Source organism: Ipomoea nil, unplaced genomic scaffold (assembly GCF_001879475.1).
Source record: "Ipomoea nil cultivar Tokyo-kokei standard unplaced genomic scaffold, Asagao_1.1 scaffold0763, whole genome shotgun sequence".
Classification (NCBI taxonomy): Eukaryota; Viridiplantae; Streptophyta; class Magnoliopsida; order Solanales; family Convolvulaceae; genus Ipomoea; species Ipomoea nil.
In genome coordinates, this window is record NW_017617191.1 from 5,366 (window position 1) to 13,527 (window position 8,162).

At 37.0% G+C, this 8,162-nt stretch overlaps 1 long non-coding RNA gene and 2 pseudogenes across 1 annotated transcript; 1 reads left to right on the top strand and 2 right to left on the bottom strand.

The window, feature by feature from the left end:
- The first annotated feature begins 304 nt into the window (after positions 1 to 304).
- LOC109176955 lies at positions 305 to 3,407 on the top strand (annotated as a pseudogene).
- LOC109176956 lies at positions 2,418 to 2,797 on the bottom strand. Its single transcript, XR_002053489.1, has 2 exons — positions 2,725 to 2,797; positions 2,418 to 2,651 (listed from the first exon to the last, which is right to left on the bottom strand). It is a non-coding gene; the product is annotated as an uncharacterized LOC109176956 (long non-coding RNA).
- LOC109176954 lies at positions 3,354 to 6,482 on the bottom strand (annotated as a pseudogene).
- Positions 6,483 to 8,162: the final 1,680 nt, after the last annotated feature.

The following is an 8,162-nucleotide window of genomic DNA, read 5'->3' on the forward strand; positions in this document are numbered from 1 at the left end:
ATGACTTCTTATTTTTGTTCTTTGATTATGAAATTCTCACTTTGAATGCATGATTTCAAACTAATTCATTTTAAAAATTGATGTGAAAGTCATATGTCTTGCAATAAGTGATTAATTTTTAGGGACAAAATTATTTCCCTAAAAATGACAATAGGTAGGATAGGAACTTGTTTGTTTGTTTGTTTAATTTTTGTTTTGTTTTTTGTTTTTGTAATTGTACTAAACAGACCCGCCGGCACCGCCCTGGTGTTTATTTGTGAGCGCGTGCGGGCCCAATTCTTCTGTGCCGCTTCCGCTTGTCAGACGTCTAATTTCTGGACATACGCTCTCTCTCTCTCTCTCTCCCGGAACGCGCACAAAAGGACACGCCTTTATTTTGAAAATTGAAATCCCCCTTTTCTGCTCCTCAAATCTCTCCTCACTACACCATCATTTGCTCCTCTTCAAATCACCATTTCATGTATCCCTATCATTTCTGTCTCCATCTTTTGAGTTTGCAGAGCTGATAGTGCCTCCCTGCCGCCTGGCTTCTTCTTAGGGTTTCTCCTCCTCCGATTGGAATGGTTTTTCTTTTCGTGTTGGACGGCGGTTGTCGTTTTCGGAATGGAATGGTCTAGATCTGTTGCGACTCTTCTTTGAACCTCAGTGTGCCATTTCCATTGTAAGCTTCACATTTCCTGAATTTCTTTACTGTATATGCATTGCTCTTGCTTCGATCTGCTTATTTCGTGTCTGCCATTGTGCATTAGTTCATGCCTTTTGAAGCTTTTACAGTTTTACAGAGCTAACGTTATTATTTTTTTCCCCTGAAATTAACATCGAAATGATGAAGGAATCATAGCTTTGAATGAATTGTTTCACATATGAAATGCAACATTTTTGCTAATTATAAATGAACTTTTGTTTTAAATATTCTAGACATGATTGATGGAATGAACTAGGATTTTAGCATTGCCCTTTGCTTCCAGTTCTCCATAATAAGATATATTGTTTTACTGCAGTAGGTATACAAACCCATAATATACAGTTAAACTCTTGGGCATTGACAGAAGAGATGGCACAGTTGCCATAAAGGACAGGGTTGATAAATACCTTTGAAATAAATGTGAAGTTCATAATAATGTCCTTAATGTTAGCATTGCAGTTTCTGGTGCCTGTTGTCTTCTTTCTTTTAAACTTGTATATGCAAATTCAATGTATGGGCTGAACTGAGACACTAACACAGGTGACGAGACACTAACACAGGTGACGTGTTCAGGGAGGGACCAATCACTATATTAGCAATTAATATCAATGGCAACGGGAAGTCCTTATTTTGATGATATCCGATGTAAACCTGAGGTCATTGATCCTCCACAAGATGAAGACTCAATGGATGTTGGTGAACTTTCCAGTGAGCCTATGCAGAATACTCTAAAACCTAATGTAACTGTTTCTAGCAATGTTCGTGAACTGTTGGAATGCCCGGTGTGCCTAAATGCCATGTATCCACCAATTCATCAGGTATGATTACTTAGAAGAATAGAAGGGCTTGAAAGGGTAGAAATTTCAGATTATCTAATGGAATAGAATGGTTTTCAACATATATGAAAAACGTCTTCATTCATACTATATTGGTTCAACAGTTGGATCTGATGCATTTGATAAGTAGAACTGCTAGAAGTGGTAACCGTATGTACGTTTAAGCTCATGGCTGATCATTGCCAATGAATAAACGGTATTAATCATTACAAGTAATGAGCTGTGACATTGGTGATAATCAAGTTCTAAAGGTAGTAGCTAGCGTGTTAACTACCCTGCATATCAATCACTTTCGAGAAGCCTTAATGTTCATCATCATATTATTTCTGAAGATTCAATCAAGAGATATGTTCACCAACTTTTCAGTATAATAGTTGTGAACATACATCAAAGCACCCATCTATAAGATGCTAGGGTTATTACAATCATGTTTGCTGTGTCTGTTTTTGTCCTTCCATACTAACTTATCCTATTGTCCAGTGTTGCAATGGTCACACATTGTGTTCTGGTTGCAAGCCCAGGGTACACAACCGCTGCCCAACTTGCAGGCATGAGCTTGGTAATATTAGATGTCTTGCTTTGGAGAAGGTTGCTGCATCTCTTGAGCTCCCTTGTAAATATCAGGACTTTGGGTGCATGGGGATCTATCCTTACTACAGCAAACTGAAGCATGAATCCCAATGTGCTTTCAGACCTTATAATTGTCCTTATGCAGGATCAGAGTGCACAGTGATTGGTGACATTCCCTTTTAGTGGCTCATTTGAAAGATGATCACAAGGTTGATATGCATAGTGGAAGTACCTTCAACCATCGCTATGTTAAATCAAATCCACACGAAGTTGAGAATGCTACATGGATGCTTACAGTAAGCACTACTTTTTAATGTTTCAACTTATTTTTCTCTGCCATGCTATGCTTAAGGTGCAACAATATAATTTTGATAAACACCGCTGTATATGTGAGGTGAGATGAGCAGTCATGGACATGCTCAATTCCCTTTATCTAAGAACACTTGCCCTACACTCCACACTGACTGTCAGTGGACTACCTATGAAAGCTGTTTATTTTATTATGTGTTATAAAGCATACCAGTTCATGTTCATGTTCTGTGTTTATTTTTACTTGCTACCTATGAAAGCTGTTTACTTATTCGTTTTACAAAGCATACCAGTTCATGTTGTGTTTTATTTTTGACTTGATACCAGGTTTTCAGTTGCTTTGGGCAGTATTTTTGCTTGCATTTTGAAGCATTTCAGTTGGGGATGGCACCAGTTTACATAGCATTCTTGCGGTTCATGGGAGATGATAATGAAGCTAAAAACTACAGCTACAGTCTTGAAGTTGGAGGGAATGGGAGGAAGATGATTTGGCAAGGGGTGCCAAGAAGTATAAGGGATAGCCATCGAAAAGTTCGTGACAGTTTTGATGGCCTCATCATTCAACGCAACATGGCCCTATTTTTCTCGGGTGGTGATCGAAAGGAGTTGAAACTAAGAGTCACTGGTAGGATATGGAAAGAACAGTGACTGGGTTTTCTCTAGACAAATGTTTTCTAGTTTTCTACCTTAGGAGACATTTTGTTCAGTTTAGCAGTCCAACCATTTCTCTTGGTCATGTATTTTTTGAACATATGAAGCAAGATCTCTTTGCTTGTCCATGAAATACATGAGTGAGAATGCCTAGTTATGCACTAAATGTTTTGTATGTCTTGTGCATCAAATATGTTTCAAGAGGTGGATTCTAGGCCAGTTCTTTGTCATGTGATCATGAAGTCTTATGTTTACTGTTTGGACAACATATCATATGCAGAAACATGTGAACATGGTGACTATATACCAAATAGGGTATTAGGTATACTATAGTAAAACAGTAGTGTGGACTTCAATTACATGTAATGTTCATATCTAGATAGGTGATATTGCTGACACAACAGCAGTCACAGTTTTGCAGAAACCCTGAAAGAATGTTGGAAAAAGTGGAAAAAAAAAGAGAAAATAGAGGGTGAGGTTTCATACTTATTTACAGCTCATCATGTATGCATTCCATCCTTGGAGCCTGTACTCTCTAGCTGCCTCTACAGGGTTTGCTGCTTTAATAATTCCACGACCAACAATTATAATGTCACTGCCCCTTTCAGAAATGACCTGAAACAACAATGCAGAAATAGGAAAATGATATATACTCTCAAAAGAGAAATTTCCATTACATATTAATAGAAAAAAAAGAAGAAAAGAATAATGATTTATGATTAACACTTAACAATGAAAGTTTCTACTACAATTTTAAAACTGAAAAGAATCTACTGTTAAGAATTCTTCACAATAGCATCTGTCATTTCTGTCATTTCATTTAAGCGTGAATCCAGAGGTAAACAATGGAACTTACAGAATATGGGGTGTTGTACTGCTGGCCTAAAGAATCTCCACCTTCTACCAGCTGAACACCAGGGGTTGCATGAATAAACGCCGGATTTCCAGGTCCATTAGGCCACGCTGCAGGATTTACAGAGATGAAGCCAATCACGAAATCTGGATGATCATTGGCAATTTTCACTGCTGCTGCTGTATACTCTCCTTGGCAAGGTTGCCCGATGAACTCATTTCAGCAAGCAAGAGCAGGCCCTTACCATGAGCCAAACCCTAAGTGAAGCATATGGTGCAACTCACATATGAATAACGAAGCATTATGTAGGTCCAGAGGTGAAAAGCATCAGCATAATAGTATGTGTATATATAGAGTGAGAGATGGCAAACCTTCAATTTCAGCCCATCCACAATTCCCGGACCTGAAATTATGTGAGCATTAACTATATCTGCCCAATCCAATATACGGAAGATACCACTGCAAACATGAGTAGACTGTTCAAATGATAATTTAATGGGAGCAAGAGAAAGGAGTATAAGCCTATTATACTGCAAATGCACTCACTCACCCTTCATATTGCATTGCAACCGTGTTGCCAATATCAGCAAACTTCCGATCTTCAAATATTAAGAAGTTGTGTTTCTCTGCAATCTTCATAAGCAAACTAATAAAATATGGTTCGGCAACTTCAACCCAGAAAAAAAAAAACAAAAATCTCTAGTTCTCTACATACTAGGCAATTAAGTCCTGTTTTATTCCCAACAAGAAACAGATTCAATGGGCAAGGACCTAGGAAGGAACATATAACAGAGGATTATGCATTTATGCCACCCAATTTCTCAGAATCTTGGGGAAGGGGGAGAGAACCACCATATTAGTTTCCACCTTTCCTGAAGTCTGTATGCTAATATCCATCTAAAGGAACCAAATTGTTTCATTACCTTATTCCAAATTCTGACAAATAATGTGAATAATGACAAACACAATTTGCCAGTTCTCTGCATTGCATACTATGTTCTTCCGTAGAATCAAACAACTATTGGCTCAACTATCTAATCATTCACCAAATATCGATATTTATCATACAAATAGTTCTATTTTAGATGATTTTGTTCTCTTACACAGTAATCAAAGGGCCAATTGCTCACTTAAAGAAGAAAGAAACAAAAAATACTACTGTGAAAAACCAACTTACAGATCGAAGTTTAGAGCCAAAATGAGGAGTGAAATCAGGCAATATATCGACGTGGGTTTTCAACATGCAAATTTCTCTCCCAACCTGGAAAATATATAAGCAATAAATTTTCATAAATTAAAGCAAACGAATGTCCTCTACATTTGTATATACTAGTTAAAAAGCCATCCAATTGATCATTTATTTACTTTACGAAATCACCAGCCTACATAAATTGATCATTTCCTCCTTTTCCCCTCACCTTGTCAGCAATATCGAGTAACTCAGCTGCTGTGGCAACATCAGCAGACACGCACAAGTTACTCTCTTTCTGCACCATTATCTCAAACAACCTCCTCCGGTAGGATTCGCTGTCATCTTTGCCCTCTCTCCATAAGGAATCCTAACCTCAACCTTCTTCTCAACCCCTGGCATTGTGTGCAGCCACTTTCTGGTTCTCCTTCAAGAACTTCATCACCATCTTCTCTGTCTCCTCCGATACCCTCCCTTTTCCTTCAATATCCTTACCATCTCACTCAACTTCACCATTGCATGCAATGCAATCCCATTCTCAGCCAAGTTCTCCCTACCTCCTTGTTCCCTGTCGAAATAGATGTGTTAAAAACCCTAATACTCCAATCCAAAAGCATTAGCTTATTGTTGATCACAATAATAACAAATGCCCAAAAAAGAACTGTAAACACATCAGTAAAGAACATATGAAAAACAAGGTTTTAGCAGGTGGAAATGAATAATACATATTTCATAGATTGTAAACAAAATGCTTTACGCTTAAAATCTCCATACAAGGGCGAATTCAAACCTACAAGTGCACATGCAGAGAAGAGCATTTATTGCCGAACAGAATTAGAGGAGTATAGACTATAGACTAGAGAGTAACCTGTCGATCATGACGACGGCATCGGAAACCTTGAGGCCGGCGGAGCGGAGAGGAGCGGCGGTCTCGAGGACGGAGGCGCCGCTGGTGACGAGGTCTTCGACGATGAGGCAGACCTGACCGGATTGAAATGCGCCCTCGATGGCCTTGGCAGTGCCGTACTCCTTGACCTCCTTGCGGCGCATGAGCATAGGCACATTGTTGGACGTGGAGAAGCAGGTAGCAATCGGAAGGCGGTATAGGGCACGCCGCAGACAAGGTCGTAGGTGGCGGAGCGAGGGACGACGGCGGTGAGGGTACGGGAAATCTGCAGAGAAGTTTAGGGTAAGAGACAATGAGGCGGAGGTCGATGTAGATGGGGGACGAGATGCCGGATTTCAGCGGAAATCGCCGAACTTGACGGCGGAGATGTCGTGAAGCTGAAGGATTAGGGACTCCATCGTTTCAGCTGAAACTGCAGAAGATGACGACATAATTATTTTATTTTACAAATTTTTTAAAATTGAATTAGCGGGCATTATTCGGTTTTGTCTAGACTTCTTTATTTATATTTATTTTAATACGTTTATAAATTTATTACTCCGTATTTTATAACGATTGTTACATGATTTTTAATACATTTATAATTATAGATTATAGAATTTGATTCGCTAAAGACGTCATCAAAACACCAACAAAGCTTGTACCCTTTGGTTGAATCCTACGTCTAAGATTTTATATATGGAGTTCTCCTTACAATTTATAAAATTTTATTAAGAGTTAATTACCGAAATAGTCACTTGACTATAGCGAAATTACCAATTTGGTCCTTGACTATTTTTTTTGACTAATTACGGGACTTTAAAAATTTTAACCAATTTAGTCCTCCGTTTGTTTGATCAACGATCGTTAGTCAACCGTTAATTTGGGACCAAATTGATAATTTGCTATAGTCAAGGAACCATTTTGGTAAATAACTTTAAGGGTGGGTAATTCGATTTAGTTTTCTCGAATCGAACCGTACCAAACTAGTTAGATTCGGTAATATACCGAACAACTGAACAGTAATAGATTCTTGAGAACTTTGATAACAAACCATAAAGAAATCAAATCAAACATTTACGAAAGATACCCGTGAGAATATGAGTTGAACGGCAGAGCAAGCAGCAATGGAATTTGATTTACTTTTTATTTATTTATTTATTATTATTATTATTATTATTATTATTATTATTATTAAAAAAATCAAACGGCATTCGTTCAGTTCAATTTTTACCGAACAATTCGGATCGGTTCGGATCAATTTTTTATCAAATCGTTCAGTATACAAGTATCCAATATCATTCGGTTGTTCGGTAAATTACCGAGCCAATTGTTCGATACGGTTCGATTCGAGAAAACTAAACTGAATTGCCCACCCCTAAAGTTAATTACAAAAATGATCCCTTGACTATAGCAAAATTACCAATTTGGTCTCAAGTTAACGGTTGACTAACGGTCAAACAACGGAAGACTAAATTGGTTAAAAATTTTAAAGTTGAGGACTTAATTGGTTAAAAAAAATAGTCATGGACCAAATTGATAATTTTACTATAGTTAACGGACCATTTTGGTAATTAACTTTTTATTAATTTTCTAATCCTTTAGACTTCAGTCTAGGAATCCTCACACATCTCTATAGTTATGTACGTAATTTTAAAATTTCTATAAACCCCCAAAAAAATGTACAAATGCAGAAAATGATCAAGACAATTTCGTCAATCTTCTAAATTTGTAGCAAAGTAGCTCCGGTGTAACATTAAGGGTCTGTATTTAATCAATACTTTAATAACTTTCAAAAAATTTTAATGTAATGGATTTTAAATGTGACTTTCATAAAATTTTCCTATAGTCTATAAAATTATGACAAATATTAAAAAAAAATTTCAAAAATTTCATATTAAAGAGTCCATAAGTCATTAAAACTCTAATTGGGTGTTTGGTTGGCATGAATTGAAATTTTTTGCCAATGTAATTCCATGAATTGTAAAATTATATTGTTTGTTGGATGAAATTATAATTCTCTCAATTTAATTAATTAGAATTCATAATCCCTACACCCATGAATTGAAAGTCAGCCCTGGAAAGGAAATGAAAAAAAAAAATACTTTTGCCCGTTGTTGTTGTTGTTAAAAAATTAATGCATACTCTCCTTACATGTAAAATCATGTTATGTAGAGAATTAC